The sequence below is a fragment of the Alexandromys fortis genome, unplaced genomic scaffold (genome assembly GCF_014885135.2).
Source record: "Alexandromys fortis isolate MF-2015 unplaced genomic scaffold, M_Fortis_MF-2015_v1.1 scaffold_108, whole genome shotgun sequence".
Taxonomy (NCBI): domain Eukaryota; kingdom Metazoa; phylum Chordata; class Mammalia; order Rodentia; family Cricetidae; genus Alexandromys; species Alexandromys fortis.
This window is the reverse complement of record NW_026067994.1, coordinates 610,282-633,056: the sequence shown is the minus strand read 5'-3', so window position 1 is coordinate 633,056 and position 22,775 is coordinate 610,282. Positions and strand designations below refer to the sequence as shown.

Here is a 22,775-nt window from a genome sequence, read left to right as displayed (position 1 = left end):
CCTGACCTCTGAGACTCTTAATCCATCAGAGAAGATATAATCTGGTTAAGTCTCAAAGGGATCTCTAGAGGCCTCGGTACAGGGCATGGCAGCCTTCCAAGGCCACAGAGGACCCATCGACCTCTGGTGATGTCGACTCACAGCACTGAGGAATCATCCCGGAGTCTTCTTTAGCTACTGTAACCATCCCCAAAGCAAATGGCATCCTCTTAATAGACCCAGAGAGGAGAGCAAACAGCGCTGCATTCCACAGACGTGAGTCCTCATCAGCCTCACTTGCAGGCTTTCTTTTCAATGTAGCTCAGGCTCAGTTACTGAGAGCCTTAGTCCAGGCCCAGCGCAGCTCCCAGAGGGGTCTATGGAACAAGGATTCGTGACATCTTCATCTGTTTCTACTTCCCAAGGCTGTCATGGCTTTGAGTTTTAAAAACAGGACACTGGCCTCAACATTTCAGTTTTCAGTCATTTAAACAAAACTGTAACCAATATATTTGAATGGACTTCTTCTTCTTCTTCTTCTTCTTCTTCTTCTTCTTCTTCTTCTTCTTCTTCTTCTTCTTCTTCTTCTTCTTCTTCTCCCTCCTCCTCCTCCTCCTCCTCCTCCTTTTTCTCTTTCTTTCTTTCTTTCTTTCTTTCGTTCTTTCTTTTTTTTAAACAGTAGTTTTACAGGGTTTTTCTGTTTGGAAACCAAATCTTGCTGTGTACTGCTGGCTGGCCTGGAACTATGTAGGCCAGGTTACCCTCAACAATTCCGCCTTTGCACTCAAGAACTGGGATTACAAGTCACTCTATAGGCTTTATCATCACTAACCCTATGCTAATGTAAGTTTCAGTGTTGGGAGAGAATGTTATAAGTATGAACTCATTTAATCTTCAAAGCAACACAGCAAAGTACAGGTCATGGACAGTGAAACCATTCCCTGTAGACACAAAGAGCAAAGGTCTCTGACATTTGGTTGCTATTCGTGTTGTCGGTGGGGAGTTTCCAGCTTATCACTGCAAAGCCTGGACTTTTTCTATACACTTGGCTGTCTGAGAACGCAGTCGTAAAGGACCATAGGATGTGGATATCCTCAGTTAAGAAAGAAGAGAGTCCAGTCAATTTTGGTTGTTCAGTGTTGATTAACGAACACCCCCCCCCCCGGCCCAACACCCCAGTCTCAGTAGTCCAAGCTGGTCTTGAACTTTTTTGCTCCTGCTGCCTCCATCTCCTGGGTGCACCGCCGCTCCAGGATTATGAGGTGTTGGGGACTGAACACAGGATTTAGTACATGCCACGCGAAGCACTCTACCAACCGAGGCACAACCTCACCGAGACTGCTTCTGCAAAGCATTTTTTCAGGACGGTAGAGTGTTGAAAACAGAAAAGTAAAGTAGGCGCTCTAGAGGACGGCAAGGACTAAGGGCAGAATCCCCTTGCTCCGGAAGGGTGATAGGCCACTCCTGGGCCTGGGGGAGAGGGCGGGGAGGAGGGGGCTGCAGGGTGTTTAACCGGTTTCTGTGGTCCCGGAAAGGCGTGTCCCAGTCATACTGAGCCCCAGGGCGCACGCGGTTCTCCGCAAATCCGCGCTGGCGCGGGTAGATGCACCGCCCACACGTCCAGAGCTCCCCAGGAGCCGAGTGTAGGGGGACAGGTGGACTGGGAACCTGGATGCACATTGGGTTTCCAGGGTGGACACTCAAGCACGCTGGACGGTGTCCCTCCATTTGCCAGCTAGGGTTCTCAGTTGGGCCTTGACCCTGAATGCAAAGAGTGGGGCTTTCTGATTGGTTTAGAGTACAAACGCAGGCGAGCCCCGCCAGAGACTCGCTCTTCTATTGGGTTTTACATGAACAGCAGAGCACGAAATAAAGAGGCCCTCAGTCATTGGGCCATTGTGTGAATCTCCTTTTGCCTTCTCTGCCGCTTGAATTAGCGTCCCAGGATTTTCGTCATGACTCTTAAATCTGGGCTTGTCAGTTCGGCCCAGCGTTCCAGGTCTCTAGGCACAGCATGGGACTTTCAGAGTTCAGCCAATCATGTAACGTTGAGATCAGGTTGCCAGGCAGATTATGCTAATAAGACCCCGCCTTTTATGCTGCTCCCACTCTGCGGCGGGAAGAACCACCTGGAGGCGGCGGGGGGGGTTGATTTCCATCACCCCTAGGGAGAGAGGATCCGGGACCCGCTGATCTTGCAGCTCCCCTCACCCAACGTCGTGTAAGTACCTAAAGGATTAAGAGAACCGGATAAACCAGGGTCCGGAGTATCCCTTCGCCTGGGAGAGTGTTTCGTCTTTGCTTAGTCCCACCCAAAATGGCGCCCAGCTCTTTCTGCGTCTCAGCGCCCGGCCGGGGCCAACCGACCGCGGACCCGGGTGGGGGGGGAACTGATGGTAGTGGTGGGGGGGAGCAATCCCGGCGGCACCGCCCGATGGTACAGTCCAGCCGGGGCTGGGACGAGGCACCTCGCTCGGGGTGGGGGGTCAAACCATCGGCACCTTCTACCCGAAAAGGGGCTAGGCCCCTCCGGGAAGCCGTCCGGGCCCCGCGTCGAGCGCGGGCTTCGGGGCCGCCCGCCTCGTCTCCCCGGCTCGCAGCCTGCCCCGCGCCCCCCGAGCGGCTCGCATGCCCCGCCGGCCGTGCGCTCCTCTCCTCCCCTCCCGTGTTGGTTGGGCCGGGACGGCGGTTGGGCTGCCTGCGCGCCGGGCGGCGGTTGGGCGGGCGGGTGTCCGCCGGCCGGGATCCGTGCGGGGGGTGGCGGCGCGCGTGGCCCTGGGTTCTGGTGCTGGTGTCCCGGCCCGCGTTCCCCAGCCGCCCCGCCCGACCCTGCGGGTCTGTCTGCAACCGTGGCGGCGGGCGGGGTAGGACGGAGGCCGAGGACCTGCAGAGCTGGCGAGTCCAGTCTTTTGGGAGCCGGGCTCCCCTTGAGCTAATGCTCATACAAGTCCGTAGCCAGATTACTTAGGTACTAGTAAAATGGAATAGTTGCGGGCGCGCGAAGGCTGCTAGCACTGGGTGCCATTTCTTTTATCCGTGTCTGTGTATTAATTGGATTTCATCCAGTATATATGTACACTTAAGTTAGAGGGTCGGGTTGGCTTTGTGGTGTCATTGATGACATTCATCCAGCTAAATCCCATGCCCCGAATCCTTATACTGGTTAAAAGCTTGCCTGCACATCTCCCACCACCCTCGTGCTTAAGGCCAGCTGTATCCACTTTTCATTAAAAGCAAAGTTGCTCGTGGCTAACCTCGATTTCTGTCTTGTTCGCGCCACTGCCGCAGTCAGCTCTTTGTAGGCCGGAGGGTGTGCAAGCGTTACATTGTATTCTTTTGTACCCATCCACCCCACGATTGCCACTCCAGGACTTTCTGCACTCCCGAACTGTACTTATTGTTGCCCTAGTATTGAGAAAACATAAAATCAGAATTCGTTGGTGGCAAAGCAACATACAATATTTGCCCAAACTGGTGTATTTAGTAACTTTACTAGGTTTACGTTTTACAACACAGAAGGAATCATTTTCACAGGAACGATTCCCTGTCATTTAGTAGGTTTACATTTTTTGTTTTGGATCAAGATTTTTTTTTTCACTCGTGACTCAATTATTCCACTAGCATGAACCTTTTGAAGTAGTAATCTTTTTCTAAAGGGTCTTTTTTTTCTCCTATTAAGTCTTTTTACTAATGATTTGTAACATGGTCTACCAAAAGTAATTTGTACATTATATTGCAGGCCTGAGCATAGGTGAGTGATCTGGGAGTGTCAATTCAATATAACTGGGACTGGTCAATGCCTTCTTGTCTGTTTTTCTAGTTTTTTTTGTTTTGTTTTGTTTTGACAGGGTTTCTCTGTGTAGCCTTAGCTCTTATTAGCTGTCTCTGGACTTGCTCTGTAGACCACCAGGCTGGCCTCGAACTCACAGAGATTCACCTGCCTCTGCTTCCCAAGTGCTGGGATTAAAGGCATGCACCACCACCGCCCACTTTTCTAATTTGAACAATCACATATGATCATCATAGAAACAGCACTTAAGAAGTAAAAACCCCTAAAGTATAATGACTAGAGGAAATCCTTACTAATTTATCGGTGTGTTTTAGATGTTTGTGTGCAATTATGAATGTGCACAAAATATTTGTGTGAGCACCTTTGTGGCGAATGGGTGCCTAAATACTTCATGGTGATTTGCCACTTGAGGTCCACTAAACTGAAAGAGTAATTTTCTTATTCATTTTGCTTAAAAATGATTTGAGACATGAAGTGCTGGCTGACTTGGAATTTGCTATGTAGACTAGATTGCTCTGGAACTCTGAGAGAGCTGCTTGTCTCTGCTGGAATTAAAGGAGATTAAAATCAAGCACTGCTAAACTGCTCCCAGCTTTGTTTTGTTCTTTTGAGGCAGGGTTGCAGTCTTAGTTGGTTTGAACTCTATAGAGTCTTGCTTCTCAGCCTGGGGGTTGAATGACCCTTTCACAGACCGTTGGAAAACAGATTTACATTAAAATTCATAACAACAAAATTACAGTTATGAAGTAGCAAGGAAAATAATTTTATGATTGGGGTTACAACACAAGCTATTAAAAGGTTGCAACATTAGGAAGGTTGAGAACCACTGCTGCAGATGGACCCAGGCTGGCCTGGCTCAAAGAGATCCTGCTTCCACTCCTGGGCTTAAAGGTGTTTGCCTGCACCACTGCCTCATTTTACTTTTTTGGTTTGTTTTCTGAGACAAGGTTTCTCCGTGTAGCCTTGGTTGTCTTGGAACTCACTCTGTAGATCAGGCGGGCCTTGAACTCAGAGATCCTCCTGACTCTGCCTCCCAACTGCTGGGATAAAAGGAATGCTCCAGCACCACTCAGCTTTTATTTATCTATTCATCAATTTATTTGTTTGTTTTAGTTTAAGCTGTTTGGGGATAGGAGTTGGTTCTCCCCTACCTTTATGTGGGTTCCTCGGAACAAACTCAGGGCACCAAGGCCTTCAAGGCACGCAGCTTTACCTGCTTAGCTATCGAAGAACCTCTCCATTTTAGGCTTAAAATCCACCTTACTGTAAAGGCAAACTAGATTCATTTCTGTTTGTGATTAAACCTATGTTTCTCAAGGTTTGGGCTATGCCCCACCTGTAATCTTAACTACAAATGGTTCTTGACTCTCTGTTCTAGGAATGGCAATCACGTTTTTGTTTCAAAAAGTTGTTTACAGCCGGGCGATGGTGGCGCACGCCTTTAATCCCAGCACTCGGGAGGCAGAGGCAGGTGGATCTTTGTGAGTTCGAGACCAGCCTGGTCTACAGAGCTAGTTCCAGGACAAGCTCCAAAGCCACAGAGAAACCCTGTGTCGAAAAACCAAAAAAAAAAAAGAAGGAANAAAAAAAAAAAAAAAAAAAAAAAAAAAAAAAAAAAAAAAAAAAAAAAAAAAAAGTTGTTTACAACCATCTTGCAACCCTATTTTTGTTTTAAAAGGTTATTATGACTTGTTATGACTACCTGTTGTCATGCCTTCCCTACAACCACGTCTTTGTTTCAGGGAGTCATTATGAATAACTTGTTATGCTTCTGTTCTGCTTCTGTAACCCCGCCTATTTTGCCCACCAAACCCCCATTTGGAAACCTCCTACCTCTGAGCTTTATAGTCGTCTTCCTCACATCCAACGCTGACCTCCTGAACCCCACCTCAGGGGGAAGCAGCCCATGTACACAAATGAAAAAGTTTGCTTTAATTAATTTGGTCATGATGATTTGGGTCAGAGGGCTTTCTCCTCACATCTTTTGAGAGTAACATTATCTCACTGACCCAGGATTTGCTTTTAAAAAGTAAAAAGAGCCGGTTGGTGGTGCACACCTTTACTGCCAGCATTCAGGAGGCAGAGAGAGGCAGGTGGATCTCAGATTTCATGGCCAGTCTGGTTTACACAGTGATTTCCAGGACAGCCAGGGCTACACAGAGAAACCCTGTCTTGAAAAGCCAAAAACAAAACAAAACAAAATCAATAAAACAAAAAGTAAAAAAGACAATCAAAACTTTGGGACCAGGGACAGTGTTTGCTATGTAAACATGAAGACCTGAGTTCTAATCCCTAGTCTCCACATAAAAGCCAGGTACAGCACAGCGTGCCTGTGACCACAGCTGTGCTCTGGATGGAGACAAGCTGACCTTGGGGGCTTGGAGCTTCACCAGTCAAACTGAATGGGTGAGCTGCAAGTTAGTGAGTGTCCCTGTTTTAGATAATAAAGTGGAGAAATGTTAAGTGTACACCTTTAATCTCAGTACTTGGGAGGCAGAGGCAGGTGGATCTCTGTGAGTTTGAGGCCAGCCTGCTCTACAAAGCAAGTTGCAAGTTCCAGCATAGCAAAAGGCCGTTACACAGAGAAACCCTGTCTCAAAAAACAAAACAAAACAAAAAGGGAAAATAAGGTGGAAAGCAATAGAGGAAGGAAGGCAGTTGATCTCTGGGCGCCACATGTACAGTCAGGCCAATAAACACACACTCACACACGCACACAATGAAGAAAAGCAAATACAATCGAAAAGGATAGGTTTCTGGAAAAGTAGAACTGACTATAAAGGACGAAGAAGCACTGAGTTGTAATTTCCATTCCTCACTAAGTTTGCAGTTTTTTTTTTTTTTTTTAAAGTTTGCAGTTTTTGCAGACGTAAATGCAGTGTGGCTGTATGACTTCATTTGGTAAAAACCATGTTGTAAAACCAGTAAACATCCTGTTGTAGTTTATTTTTCCTTTGAATGACAGTATACTTACTGCCATTTGAATACATTCTAGAAACATAGACGCTCCCAGTTCAGGTATCTGCTGTCCTACCTGCAGAACTTGTTTCTGTTTATTTGTTAATCTCTGACAGATTAGCACATGGAAACTTAGCCTAGTGAGTTAAGAAAAATGAAATGTAGGGCTAGGAATATAGCTCAGTGGCAGAGTATGACTGGCGTGTGTAAGGCCCTGAGTTCAGTCCCCAGTGCATGACAGGCACCCCGCCCCCCAACACACACGTACAAGCTTGGGCCAACCAAATCACAGAGTGGCTCCATTGCACTTCTCCAGGGGTCCAGGTGGAATAGGGCAGGAAAATGAATAGGTCCTTTTCTTCATTACCTTGGTCCATATTTTTCTTTCTTTCTTTATTTTTTTGGGCTTTCAAGACAGGGTTTTTCTGTGTAACCCTGGCTGTCCTTGGTCTCGAGCTCAGAGACTCACCTGTCTCTGCCTCTTGAGTGCTGGGATTAAAGGTGTGCACCAGCACAGTCTGGCTTCCTGTCTATGTGGTTTAGTTGAATCACCGTGTAGGTGGTGGAAGTGTATCTGGCCCCTCTCCTTTGGAAGTATTGTTCTAACGCCAACTGAAGGCTCATTGGGAATTCTCCGAGCTGACGCAACTCCAGTTATTTCCTGTAGCTTCCATAAGTTTCCACCATGCTGTTGATTCTGAAGCTTAATTCCCTTCCCTGCTTTCTGAGATCATTTGCTGTCTTCCTGTTGCTCATGCCTGGGTAACTGAAAGTCTATTCAGGTTGTAGGAGTGACTGGAAATTGCTTCCTTTTTTTTTTTCCGTTTTAAAGATTATTATTTTTTGTACATCTACGAACGTTTGCCTGCATGTATGTATGTGTACCACATGTATATCTGGTGTTCCTAGAGGCCAGAAGGGGGTGTGATATTTTCTGGAACTGGAGTTTCAGATGGTTCTAAGTCTGTATAGGTGCTGGGAACCCAAATCAGGTCTTCTGCAAGAGCAGCAAATGCTCCTATTAACCCTGAGCATCTCTCCAGGTCCCGGAAGCAGCTTCTTTTCGGATAACTTTGAAACAGTGAATTTAGGGGGATGAATGTATGAGGAACTGGTTGGGGAAGAAGGAAGTTATGGTTAACCTCATAATGACAGCAAGACTAGTTAAAATGTCCTGAAAACAGTTGTTACAAAGCTAATACTGCATGGGTTTTGACTCCAAACAAGGATTGCCAGAAGATTCTTGACAATCTGATGAAATAGCCAGTTACTGTTGGCCTATTTTAAAGTTTAACTTGTAGCCGGGCGGTGGTGGCACATGCCTTTAAAATCCCAGCACTCGGGAGGCAGAGGCAGGCGGATCTCTGTGAGTTCCAGACCAGCCTGGTCTACAAGAGCTAGTTCCAGGACAGGCTCCAAAACCACAGAGAAACCCTGTCTCGAAAAACAAAACAAAACAAAACTAAAGTTTAACTCGTTTGCTTCAGAGTTAGAGTGGGGTGGTGGTGGAAGAGATGGCTCAGCTGGTAAAGGCACCTGTTGCCAAACCTGATTGCCTAAGCTCAGTCCCCAGGACCCACCTGGTGGGAGGAAATAACTCCCTTCCCCAGGCTGACCTCTCTTCTCCATTGGTATGCCATATCATGCATCCATGCTCAAAAATAAGTAAAAAAAAAGGAAACAAGAATTTTTAAAAATTAGAATATTGAAGCTATATGCTGTCTTTCAGCCTCGGGAACTCTGATATGGTTTATACAGCCTTACTCCTGTATACCTTAGCTCAGCATTGGCTAGTAGCCTGTGTAGCCAGCAGCTTGTCTGCTAAACTTCTGAAATATCACACTTATACAATATGCTAGTGTAAAATGTACACACCAGTTTTTTGAGAGTTAGCATGAAAAAATAATACTTTAAATGCTGATGATAATATGTGGACTAGGTAGTTAAATAACATAATTTCACCTGTTTCTGCTTTAAACAGCATGCTTACTGGAAATTTTAAATTATGTGACTCCTGTATTTTTATTGAACAACTCAGCTTAAGCCTGATAGGGCGAGGTGTTCTGTAGTAACAATACAATGTGCTTATTATTGTTAGGCTCTTCTAGTGTCAGCTAATACCCAGCGCTAATTTGTAGGTATGTTTAGTTTTCCTAGCGGTTATGATAGCTCTCACAAACCCACAAGTATTTCTTTGTAGTGCGTCTTAGTCTCAGAATCACTTCCTAATAGTTGTGTTAAATGTTACTGAATTATTGTATATTCAGTTCATTGTTTGAACTTAATAATAAAATGAGATCTGTTTTGTCTGTCTTTGTGGTATCATGTGCACAGGTGCATGTTCCTTTGTGTGCACATGCGGAAGCTAGAGGCACACAATAGCTGTCTTCCTCTGTAACTCTCCACCATATATATTTTTTTTGTTTAAAAAAGTTTTTTTAGCTGAGAGATGGTAGTATGCACCCTTAATCTCAGCACTCAGGAGGCAGAGGCAGGCGGATATCTGTGAGTTTGAGGCCAGTATGGTTTAAGTAGTGAGTTCTAGGACAGTCCAAACTACACAGAGAAACCCTATCTTGAAAAACAAAAACAAGCAAAGAAAAAAGAAAAATAAATCTCTTGTAGGTTTATATGTGTTTTTCCTGGATGTATGTATGTGAACCATGTTTATGCCTGCTGCTAGTGGTGGTCAGAAGAGGGTGTCTGAGCCGCTAAGGCTGGAGTTGTAGACAGTTGTGAGCCACCATGTGGTTGCTGGGAATTGAACTCAGGACCTTTGGAAGAGCAGCCAGTGCTCTTAACCACTGAGCCATCTCTCCAGCCCTTGCACCCAGTATTTTTTGGTTTATCAAGATAGGGTTTCTCTGTGGCTTTGGAGCCTGTCCTGGAACTTGCTCTGTAGACCAGGCTGGTCTCGAACTCACAGAGATCTACCTGCCTCTGCCTCCCATTGCCCGACCAGTATTTTTTTTTTAAGGACACTTTTAACTAAGCCCTATTTATTTATTTATTTATTTATTTTTGTTTTGTTTTTGTTGTGTTTGAGACGGGGTTTCTTTGTGTAGCCCTGACTATTCTGAAACTAGCTCAGTAGAGTACGCTGGCCTTGAACTCAGAGATCCACCTGCCTCTGTCTCCGTAATGCTGGGATTAAAAGTGAGTGCCACAACCTCTGTTCACCTTTCTCTCTCTTACACACAAAAATATTTTTTCATACCCACACCTCCATATCCATGGTTTTCAACAGTTGTAAACCGTAGCAGATACATCTGTGTATTTGTGGTACTGGTGATGGAATGCAGGTCTTAACACATGGCAGGCTAGACTTCTACTACCAGTCTATACTTCTACCCTGCAGATAAAATTTAAATTCAGCAAACCATGTGTAAGATTTTGTAGGAAAAAAGTCTAAAAGCTTTCTGGAGTGACTTTGAGTGATATGGAACCACAGAAGTTCAAGGACTGTTCAGTGTTTCAAAGGCATTAATACTCTGGAAACATTTATGTGCTTAGTGTAGGCCCAGCAAAAAATGTAGAGTTAGACTAGTTGCTTCTAAGAAAGGGCAGACTACTCTTGAGAGAGAATTGGGAAACTTCTCTGATAGAAACCAAGAACTAATACTTAAAACAATGTAATAGTGCTTTTGACAAATTAATAATGAGATATCAGTGGAACACTATAAGCAGTCCAGAAATAGGCTCATACATATTCAAACACCCAGGAAGCAGATGAAGAGCAAAATGAGCAAGCTTTTGGAAGTTAATGTAGGAGAGTATATGCATGGCTTCTGCATAGTGAAGAGACTCTTGAGCAAGGTGCTGCGTGTGCTAATGGAGTGACAAAGTCTTCAACAGACTTGGAAAATGAGAAACCCACATGTCTGAGATGTATCTGTATTTATCTATAGCTATCTCTCTATATATATCCACTCAACCTTGTGAATAACTAAGGAAACATAAATTAAATCCACAATGATATATTTCTGTACACCCAAGTTGAAGTAGGCAACTCCAAATTGTAAGGGTGTTGAACAGTAGTGATCTTCATACAACGCTGGTAGGCGTATTTATTTTATTTTATTATTATTATTTTTTTGGGGGGTGGTCACAGCTACTTTGGAAAGCAGCATTATTAAGAAAGTATAAAATAGAGTTAGTGGAGTTTGTAATCCCAGAGAAAAGAGGCCAACACAGGAGGATCTGTGAGGCTCACTACTGGTGGGATCCAGGCCAGTGAGAGAACTTGTCTTAGGGAACACCAAAAAGGTGGACAGTGCCTGAGAATTGACAGCTGTCCTCTGATGTCCACTCACAAGTGCATGCTGGAGTACATACTCTCATGTGTACACACACACACACACACACACACACACACACACACACACACACGCAGAGTTTCCTTCTTTCCCCAATGGGAACTCTTCACTATGTCTTTGTAGTTGCTTAGCTCTCTGGCTTTTGAACAATTTGCTCAACTAAAGCTCTTTGTGGGCTGAGTAAATTACAGCCTCCTCTACTTCCCTTGAGATGCAGTCTAGCCTTGTGATTTCATCATCTGGTGGAAACCAGGAGACAGAAGCAAATGCAAACCCTGCTGGGTCCTGGCAGCCTTGCCGGGGTGGAAGCTGTTGCTGCAGTGGGGAAAGAGGTCCAGGCTCTGTGGTCATGGGTCTGGAGTTAAGCCCCACATAGTGTTTTGACCTTGGACAAGCAGCCGTTCTTGGTTGTGGTGAGGACTTTTTTGAAAGCTGATATTTAAAGGGCATTTCACAGTGCCTGGCACCTGCAGGCTGCTCAGTAACGGCAGCCACTCTATTATTACTGTCCCACTTCTTGTTTACTTAGGTAACACTGAATTTCCACAGTCTGCAGTTTGAACCAGGGGAACTGTGATTATGCTGATTTTTAAAATGAAGAGCTGCATCTGTCAAGGGATCCCAATTTTGTGATCTCGTTTAACTCCTCTAGTGCATGTATAAATGAGTCTAGCGTGTAGGCTCACCTGAACAAAGGCAAGCACACATGTGGAGGTCAGCAGACTACTGAGTTGTTGTTCTCTTTCAACCAGTGTGCTCGCCATTTTGCGCCTTAATTTTTGAGTTGAGGTCTTTTCCTGATGCTGGAGTCATCAATTAACAAGACTAGCTAGCCATTAAGCCTCATTGATCCCATCTGTCTGCCTCCCCAGTGCTAGGGTTACAGACACGTGTTACCACGGCTGGCTTTTCATGGAGGTTCTAGGCATCCAAATTTGGTTCTCATGCTTGTATGATGAGCACCTTGCTGAGTGAGGCATCTCCTTAACCCTCAAGATAGAGGTTTTTTGTTTATTTTGCTTTTTGGAGATAGGGTTTTTCTGTGTGGCCCTGGCTCTCCTGGAACTGCAGATCAGGCTGACCTCAAACTCAGCAAACCGACTGCCTCTGCCTCCTGAGTGCTGAGATTAAAGACGTTCGTCACCATGCCTGCCTTGCTGTAGAGGGTTTTTTTTTTTTTTCCTTTTTTGCTGTGCTGGGGATAAAATCCAGAGCCCTGTGCTTTCTAGACAAGTGTTCCACCACTGAGCTATCTATATCCCTAACGTAAGAGTTTTTAAAAAGCAGACGCCTCAATATGTCATCTATCTGGATTGTTGACCTTGCTAATAAAATACTTATTTTACCCATTTCACTTGTAACTATGAAAATAGTTGAGGAATGAAAATGTGGAGGTGAAAGACAGGTTAGGCCCTCATTAGCCTGTCTACATGGGCTGAGGGTTAGCTGTAACTGGAATGGCTTCAAACCAGTATCAATTAGCTTCTTAGTCCTGCGTCAGAGCAGTGGTTCAGTCTCTGAACAAAACTGGTTGGTTGGTTGGTTTTTTTGTTTGTCTGTTTGTTTTTTCCCCCAGTGCACTTAGTGAGGAAACAGCTTACTACTTCAGACTGTGCCTCTGTCTACACTGTCTAGGATTTTGTTTTTGGGGTTGGATTTTTTTTTTTTTTTTTTTTTATATTTGAGGCTTAGTTACCTGCAGCTTTCCAGACTGCAGAAGACCAGCTTGCAAGTTTCCTACTTAGCTACTGTGATTGCTACTTTAACTAAGAAGTTTGAGACAAGCAGGACATGTAGCAATCCATGCAGAGGCATACCCACACCACCGGTGGCATCGATCTCCCTGCAAGTTGTCTGCAAGTGATGCTGCTGTTTGGAGGGAGCATGAGGGAAAGTACTGAGATCTTTGTAAATTCAGAGTGGCCCAGTATTAGTCAGCAAGCCAATTGCAGCCAGTTTTCAGTCTGCAAATGACTTCCTTGAGTCCGTATTTACAAAGTTCACTTCAGGTATCCTCATAGGTGTCTGGTACTGATTTCCTTATTTCCATGTAGTAAGGGAAAGCTGGAAAGTAAATCCCCAGAAAGCCACCTGGTTGGTAAAGAGTATTCACCCCCACCTTCTCCAGGATTCTAAGACAAAGACCCACAGTTAAATTAAAGGATCCAGTGAGTTGTATACTTTGAAGGAAGATGGAAATGTTCTACTTAAGTTATTGTTTAGCAACATAAAAAGTTTTAACTGTGTACACGTGTGTGCAGTGCACAGGCTCAGGTCAGAAGACAACTGGTGGGGATTCTGGGATTGAGCTCAGGTGGTAGATTTGGTGTTCAGCACCTTTATCAGCTGAGCTTTATCAACAGTGCTAAATTCCTTCTTCCCTCCCTCCCCCCCTCCCCCCCCCCCTCCCTCCCTCCCTCCCTCCCTCTCTCCCTCTCGGGAGCTTTGGCCCTTGGAAGTTTGTGTAAGAATATTTATTCACATCATTAAGATGGCAAAGAGTTTTGAGCTCTTTTCTTTGCCCCATGATTATTAGAAGCCTCATTGTAATCAGCCCTTAAGTCACTTCTAGGATGATTGTGCATTTTTCTTTCCCTGCTGTGCAGGAACTAGCTCTGGCTTACATAAGGATCACCTGGAGATTTCCAAAGATTTCTGTGCTTTTTCCTCTCTGTGCTATTGATTGGGAGAGGTTCTTCAAGGGTCAGACCTTGGAATTTGCCTTTCACCTGTTCCCTGTTTGAAACCGGAAAAACTAGTTTCTGAACCTTGAAACTAGGTAAACCAACTGAATGAAGTTTAAAATTTTTACCTTTCATTATGACCCTTTCAGTCCCAGTCACCACTGTTTGATGCTTTCATTTCTTTTTTCCCTTTAGACTTACTTTATCATTTTATGTATGTGAATGTTTTACCTGAATGTATATCTGTTTACCATGTGGTGCCTTGTGCCTGCAGAGGTGAGATGAGAGCATAGGATCCTCTGGAACTGGAGTTACAGACAGTTGTGAGCTGGGAGCAGAACACAGGGTGCTCTTAGTCACACAGCCTTCTCTCCAGCCCATTTGATGCTAAAAAACAAAACAAAACAAAACAAAAAACAAAAACAAAACAAAAAAAACCTCAGGTACCAGTCCTTGCATTCTCCCGTGACTGATACTGAGCACCAGGCTGGTTGACCCTAGTGCCTGTGGGTGGATTCTCCTGGAATCTCTTTGAAGGAGCGCTGGGATTACAGGCCTGCTCTGGACTTCACCTGAATTCTAGGAATTTCATCTTGATCTTTCATAGCAAGAGCTTTTCCCCACTGAGTCATCACCCCAGCTCTGGATGTTTTGTTTTGTCCCCTGCCTCCTCACAGTGACTAGGTCCTAAGCATTTCCTCAGGGCTTTTGTTCTGTTTTGTCTTGTCCAGGAACTCTCAAGAAACCCATCAGAAATGCACCCATGTTTACTCTTGTGGCAAGAGTTATACTTTCTCTCTTTGAAAAGTTTATATTGGCTAAACTTCCATGCTTTTAATCATAAAAAGACCTTGGAGCTGGATAGGTGGTTCATGCCTATAATTCCAGCACTCAAGAGGCCAAGGTTGGAGACTTACCTAAATTTCAGACTAGCTTGGGTACAGATGGAGTGAGACCCTATCTTAAAAAAACAAAAACAGCTTTGAACTACTAAGACTAGCTTAGTAGTATGGCTCTTGCCTAGTGTACACACAGCCTGAAGTTCCATCTACAACACTTAAAGCTTTTTTGAGCTATAATTCATGTACTGTACAATCCACTTATTTAAATTATACAACTTAATGACTTTCAAATCTTCAGATTATGCAACTCTCACCATGACCAGCTTTATAACCTTCTCATAACCACCCCTGCCCCCAATCTATATCCCTACTGCATGTGTACGAATTTCCCTTTTCGCGTGTTTTGTATCAGTGCAGTCGTTCACTGTATGTTTCTTTGTTCACCAGCTCTTTCACTTAGAATATTTCCAGGCTTCATCCATTAGGCCCTTCATCATTCACACATCAGTTCTTCATTCCTTTTTTGTTTTTTAATTAATACATATTAATTATAATAATACTGCTTTTAATTTTGATGTTTGCATACATTTGTATAACATATTTTGAACATATTTACCCCCTAATCCTTTCTTTTCCCCTCTTTCTGATCTCCTTCCTTTTCCCAGTCAATCTTCCTTTCATTGTCTTGTCTCCTTTTACTTCCTCCTTCTGTCCTTCCTTCCCTCCCTCCCTCCCTCCCTCCCTCCCTCCCTCCCTCCCTTCCTCCTTCCTTTTTTCAGTTTTTGGCAACCCTCTGAGTTTAATTAGGGTTGCTATAGGAGCATTGGGTAGCTGTTTTTTTGAGATATGGCCTGTCTGTGAAGTCCTTGCTGGCCTTTTGCCTTAACCTCCCAACTCTTCATTCTTTTTATGGGCATGGATATAGATATTCCACATTTTTTGCATCCTGTTATTAGTTGATGGGTATTTGGATTGTTTCCAGTTTTTAGCTCTTACGAATAACACTATGAATATTTATGTATAAGTTCTTTGGGGAAATATGTTATTCTACTAGGGTTTATTATAGCTTCATAAGGAACCAGTGTGTTATCTGGTAACTGTTTAGACTTTTTTTTTTTCAAGACAGGGTTTTTCTGTGTAGCTTTGGAGCCTGTCCTGGAACTCGCTCTGTTGACCAGGCTGGCCTCAAACTCACAGAGATTCTCCTGCCTCTGCCTCACAAGTGCTGGGATTAAAGGTGTGCGCCACCTGTTTAGACTCTTGATCAATTGCCAGCCTCTTTACCAAGGTGCCTACAGTGTTTTATATCACCAAAAGCATATGAAGGTCCTGGTTTCTGTATTCTTGCCATTTGATAAAATTAATAAAATGAAGATATCCTATTGAAATGAGGATAAAAGAAACTAGAATATCATTAACAGAATCCTTTTTGTGTAATGCAGCAACATGGCCTGAAAAATGTTGCTTGGCCTTTGATTGGGAGTGCACTAGACGAAGCAGTATATCACTATTTTGCTGAAACTCAAGTCCCCAAACCTACAAACCTATGTTCAACTTTTTTCTTTTCTTTTCTTCTTCTTTTTTTTTTTTTTGTTTAATATTCTGAGGAATCAAACCCAGGATCTCATATAAACTGGTCAAACGTTCTACTACTGAACTAAATCCCTACCCCTCTGTTTCATTGTTTTTCTGACTGGACAAACCTTTACATTTATTGGGGAGTTTATAGTTTGTAGCTTGCATGCTTTAAATTTTAAGTATATCTTGTATATGCAAGAGCAGAAAGAATCTATGGTTATGTTTTTTCCCATGGCTATTCTCATTTCTTTTAATCCTAGGATGAACATGAATTATTAGGGTCTATTAACAGTTTTATTAATTAGGTGTTCTATAATATTGGCCCAAAGCATCTAAGCAGAGACAACTATTGCCCTTGTCCTAGGAGCAGATGAGCCTGGGGAGGGTATAAAGCTACTGGGGAGGAGGGACCTGGAGAGGACCTGAGCAGTACAGTTGTTGTTGCAGCTCCAGCCAGCAGAGGGCTTGTGAAGCAGATGCTCCGGACATAGGAGGAAGGCCACAGGAAGGGAATCAGGGCAGAGTTTTCAGGAGGTTGTGAATACCATTGAAAGGCCCAGGGGGATGAGAAGTGTGGAGTAAGCCTTGCGTTTAGCACATATATTTGAAAAAGTATTTTCAGCTCGGGATGTATTCTCAGTTGGCAAAGTGTTTGCCTCACATGCACAAGGCTCTGGGTGCAACACCTAGGATGACATAAGCCGCTGGTGGAGGTGCATGCCTATGATCTTAGAACTTAGAAACAGGGGCATGGTGATCAGATCAAAGTCATTCTTGACTACATAGTGAGTTCCAAGCCTGCCTGGGATCTGGGATGTTTCTCTCTCTCTCTCTCTCTCTCTCTCTCTCTCTCTCTCTCTCTCTTTCTCCCTCTCTCATATATCCTTGGGATTGGAAAGATGGCTCAGTGATTAAGAGCACCAGCTGCTCTTCCAGCAGTCCCAGGTTCAATTCCCAGCACCTATATGGTATCTCACAACGCTCTGTAGCTCCAGTTCCAGGGTATATGACACCTTCACACAGATATACATTCAGGCAAAGCATCAATGAACATGAAATAAAAATAAATTTTAAAAGGTAAATTCTCAAATGAGACAATGGAGATGAACTCTTTTCAGTATAAGTGAGAAGGAGTGGACAGAGATACACAGGTAGTTGGGTAGGAAACTGGGTCCATTGTAAACATTTTATCAGAATATAAAGTGTAAACAAGATTGTGCTTTCACTTCTCAGCTGTCCAGACTGGAATAATCACATAAAAACTATATTCATTGCAACACTATTTGGCTGATGGTTCAGGCATATTCCTAGCTAGCTCTTACATATTAAATTAACCCATTCCTATTAATCTGTATATCGCCACAAGGCTGTGGCTTACCAGTAATGTTCTGGCATCTTTCTCCTTCAGTGGATACATGACATCTCTTTGACTCCACCTATCTCTCTCTATCTCTGTTCAGATTTCCCACATGCCTTTACTCTGCTAAGCCATTGGCCAAAATAGCTTTATTCATGAACCAATAAAAGCAACATATATATAGAAGGACATTCCACATCAACAATTGTAGCACAATTAATAAAAGCCTAGAGACAGAAACTGGGGTTCAACTTGAAAGTCAGAAAAGCAAAACAGTCAGCCGCGGGTTCTTACCTCTATCTCAGTTGGAAATAGTGATGTTGCCTTCAGGAATCTTAGAATAAGACTGTGTCTGAGAGCTGTCTCCTCCATCTTATATTCCTCTTTAAGACTCGGTTGAAGGCATGCACCACCCGGTTTCTATGGCAAACTAGTGTGGCTACAGTGATTAAAAGTGTGTGTCATCGCCGGACGGTGGTGGCGCATGCCTTTAATCCCAGCACTCGGGAGGCAGAGGCAGGTGGATCTTTGTGAATTCGAGACCAGCCTGGTCTACAAGAGCTAGTTCCAGGACAGGCTTCAAAACCACAGAGAAACCCTGTCTCAAAAAACCAAGGAAAGAAAAAAGTGTGTGTCATCACTCCCTGATCAGTAAGACTAATCAGTGCAGCTGTCTTACTCTCTGATCTTCAGGCAAACTTTATTTATTAAAATACAAATGAAATATCACTACAAGCAATATATGCCTAGAAATCTTCAAACTTATTTTTTAAGTACTTAGGATCAGACTGGACCAACGACTTCATGCATGTTGGGCAAAGGCTTTATTACCAACCTAAAACCCAGCCCTCATCCCTAAACCCTACGGTGTGTGTGTGTGTGTGTGTGTGTGTGTGTGTGTGTGTGTGTCTGTCTGTCTGTCTGTCTGTCTGTCTGTGTCCTACTGAATTCTGGGATTAGAGGCATGCCCCACAAGGCCTGGCTTTTATATTTCAATAAAAATAGGAAATTCCAGTGCATATTTGCTGTTGTGGATTTCCCATAGGGAAAGAAAGTAACACTGTAAGATAGACAAAGACGAGGTCTTCAGGGCCCAAGAAGGCCTGGCTCTGGAGCTACCTGGGTTTGTGGCTTGTCTTTGTGTGACTGGGATATTTCCTGCATTGTTACTGGAAGGGGTTGGTGAGTGTTGGTAGAACCGGAAGAGATCTGTTTCTCGGTGACATGTGAGACAAGTTCATCAGGTGGGAGTTGAGGTAGGAACCACTTTGAGCAGGAAGAAGGAAAGAAGTGTGTGGGGGGTGGGTGTGAGGACATGGCTCAGTGGATAAAGTCAATGAATAGCAGCAAGTGTCTGTAACCCCAGAGACAGGTGGGTCCCTAGGTGTCACGGGCTAGCCTGTCTAGCCAGTTCTTGAGCTCCAGGTTCAGTGAAAAGACCCTGTCTCAAAGACACAGCTGCGGTGGCGAGTGATTGGGGAGACACAGACATGATGCAGAGGTGGACCAGGCTTCACGCAGCTTTGAACACTCATCGCAGATCCTTCTTGCTTCGTGGAACTGGGACCAGGGCCTTGGGGCGAGGCTTGGGTATAGAGCAAATGCTTAGCCTTGCTAAGGCAGAGTTTGATCTCCGGCACCAAACTCAAAGTGAAACCAGGCAGCACCCAGAGAGGGTTTCCTCCTGAGTATGTAAAGCTTGAAGCTGATGGGGATTTCTAAGAAGGCTCTAGAATGTTGGACCTGGAAATTTAATCCAGTAAAAATGTTTAATTGCTGCAATGTTTTTGGCTGCCACAGGGCTGTTTATGGTGCAGTGCCAGCATCAATTGTGTAGAAACAAGGTCTGCTCAGTTTTAGATGTCACTGCATCTAATCCTTCCTAAGCTACCGTTATTCTATGGACACTGAGTAACTGTATAAGATTTGCTCAATAATGATAAACAATTAGAATTTAATAATTTGTGATAATGAATGCTACAGGCAGGAATATCGCAAATTCAGGGTCATCCTCTGCTACATATTGAGTTTGAGGTTAGCTTGGGCTATATGGGACCTTATTGTAAAACAAACAAACAAACAAACAAACCCAAGAAATAAATTAATAAACAAGCAAAGAAAACAGACTGAATACTATTGAAAAGAATTCCAAGCTGGGCATGGTGACGCAAACCTATAATCCTAGCACGCAGGATGTGGAAGTAGAATAGTGAGTTCAAGGACATCCTGGACTACATAGTGAGACCTGGTTCCAAAACAAAAAACAGACAAGAAAGGAAAAGGTTCAGAAAGTACCGAAAGCTGTGAAGAAGTTAAGTAATAGTCACTGTGGAGCTAGGGACATAGCTCACTGGGAACACTGCACCAGACCCCGGTCCGAGCCCAACCCTGCTAAAGATAAATAAAAGTAAAGTAGGGTTGGGGAGATGGCCTCGTCAGTAAGTTACTTGCTGCATAAGCTTGAGAAACCGAGTTTGAGCTCTATTACCCGCATAAAAGTAGGGCTCAGTGGTACATGCCTGTAATCCAAGCACTAAGTGATGGAGGCAGGAGGATCCCAGGAGCCTCCTGGCTAACCAGTGCAGTTGAGTTGATAAGCTCCAGGTTCAGTGAGAGACCCTGTTTCCAAATATTACGGTGGAGATCAATGAGAAAAAACATCCAGCTTTCACACACACACACACACACACACACACACACACACACACACCAACACCTGTACACACATGAACAATGAAAATGTATATGGCTAGTCTTTTGTCTAAGTTATTTTCATTTTTATTTATTTATTTTTAGACCAGGCTGTTTTTAAACTCACAGAGATCCACATGCCTCTGCCTCTGCCTCCTAAGTGCTGGGACCAAAGGTGTGCACAACTCTGCCCGGCTTTATTTTGAGTATTTTTAACTAGGCAGGGTCTCCCTACACTGTTGAAGATGGCCGCAAACTCCTAGGTTCTAGAAATGCTCTTTTGTCAGTCCCTTGAGTAAACTGTCCAGCTCCTAAGTGAAGGGACTCTGGCCAGCTTGAGCATGGCAGGCATGGCTCTGGCAGGCCTTGCCTTTCTCCCTGATCCCCTCTGCCTTGCTAAAAACCATTGCATTCCTAAAGCCAGCTGCCAAGATCTATTTCCTTATCTGAACACTTCTTCCCTCAGGCAGACTACCAAGGCCCAGATATCCAAGTATTGAAGTCCACTAATCAAAAGCCCCCTTTGGCTCACTTAATTAACATGCCCAATTAAAATTAAACACCTCACTCCAACATGGGTTTCCCCTTGTACCTTTATAAACTGCCATTTTCCTTTGTGCCTCATTTGTCTCCGCTCTCTCCAGAGGCAGTCCTTTGTTCACCTCTGGGACAAATACCCCTTCCCCTCTCCCTTGTTCTCTTTCCCTTCTTTCTCATCCTCTGTCTCCTGTCTTTGTCTCTTATTCCCTGACCTTTGATCCTCTGGGGCAGATAAATCCCCTTTGTGCTGAGAACTTGGTCTTGGGGGTCCTGAGCAGATACTTCTCCTTTCACGAAGACATTCCTTGTGTTTGAATATATGGATGGTCTTTCTGTGTCACAACCAATCATACATACTTATTTTCAGTAAGGGTAAAAGTGAAAATATTAAGGGAGGATGTTGTTCATTGGTAGTGTGCTTGCCCAGCATTGGGGTTTAGCCCTGGAATCACCACCACCAAAGAAAGTCCTTTAGTAGGTAAATATTTGAGTAAGTTTTTGCTACATTGCCATGTTAAAAGTAGTATTTACTGCAAATACTTTAAGTATCTTAAGAGATGCCCACAGCATTTTAAAATGTTACTCATGCTGTATGGTTTACCTAAGCATGTGCTTATAGACATAGCTGTTTTCTGTGTGCTGGGTTTGTGTAACAGGGGGATCACAAGAGAATATCAGCAGTGGCCACATGGAGAGATGGGGTAGGAAGGGAGGTTTACTTTTTATTTAAGACAATTCTATCAGAACTTTTTCTAATTCAGTATTTAATTTAAAAATATATCCCACATATATGTTTGGTTTTAGAACATTTTCATCATCTCAAAGAAACATGTACCTCTTAGCTCCTCTTCCTTCCAGTCCTGCCTGTAGAATCACTAATTTATAGTTTGTCTGTATAGACTTATAGTTCTGGACTTTAAAGATATAATAAGTGTATTTTTTTTGTTACTGGCTTTGTTCACTTATCGTAGTTTTTCCTTCCTCTCCTTTTCTTTTTATTGTTCTATCTATCTATCTATCTATCTATCTATCTATCTATCTATCTATACACACACACACACACACACACACACACACAGGCTGGCCTTGAACTTGCAGTTTTTATGCCTCACCCTCCTGAGTGCTAGGATTACAGGCATGTACCATTATGTCCTACTTACTATGTTTTCAAAGGTTCAACTGTTCATATTATTCCCGTTGGGCATTGTGTGTGTTTATTCCCTTTGAGATACTGTATGTATGTGTGTTTGTGTTGAAGATTGAACATAGGGCTCTGCACGTATGTGTTCCTACTGTACCACTGAGCTATGCCCTCTTCTTTTAAACATCTTTTAATGTGTTAATACCCATTTGTAAATATCTGAGAAAAATGTTTACTCAGATCCTTTGTTATTTTGTCTTGTCTTAATTATTTAATTATTTTTTAATTATGTGTTTATCTTGTGTATGTGAGTCACCATGCAGGTTAGATGCTTTGGATACTCCTGGAGTAGTGAGCCACTTGATGTAAATGCTGGTACCTGAACTTCATAAAAGCAGTATATGCTCTTAATTGCTGAGCCGCATGTCTAGTCCTGTCTTATTATTTACTTCTTTTTTTTTTTTTCCTTTTCCTTTTTCCAAGACAGGGTATCTCTATGTAGCTCTGGCTGTCCTGGAACTCGCTCTGTAGACCAGGTTGGCCCTGAACTTGGAGAGCTGCCTGTCTCTGCCTCCCAAGTGTCGGGATCAAAGGCAAGGACCACCAATGCCCAGTTTTATTATTTATTCTTTATTCTCTATATAAATCCTTAGTAGACATATGCTTTTCAAGTACTTTCTCCCTTTGTCTGCTATTTGAAAAATTATGCACGGAGAAAACTATTATTCAGTTTCAAAGTTAGGATGATATAGCGCAAATTCTAATTGGTCTTAATAATAAAAACCTGGAACCAGATCACTCTACAGGATATTTTAATAGTAGGACATTTTCAGACACCACTTCTGTTGAAAGACTTTCTTGGTGCTTTTTTGTTCCTTTTCTTTATTAGGAGAAGACTA

At 43.6% G+C, this 22,775-nt stretch overlaps 1 protein-coding gene across 4 annotated transcripts in view; it reads left to right on the top strand.

The window, feature by feature from the left end:
* The first annotated feature begins 1,945 nt into the window (after positions 1 to 1,945).
* Positions 1,946 to 22,775, top strand: part of Prdm10 (PR/SET domain 10) — a 99,254-nt gene continuing 78,424 nt past the window's right edge. For 2 of the 4 annotated variants that reach the window (XM_050160068.1, XM_050160066.1), the window contains exon 1: positions 1,950 to 2,200. The gene's annotated coding sequence lies outside the window, so the exon portion shown is untranslated. Of the gene's footprint in view, positions 2,201 to 22,775 lie in introns of all 4 variants that reach the window. The other 2 variants (XR_007595016.1, XM_050160067.1) reach the window with 2 other exon arrangements.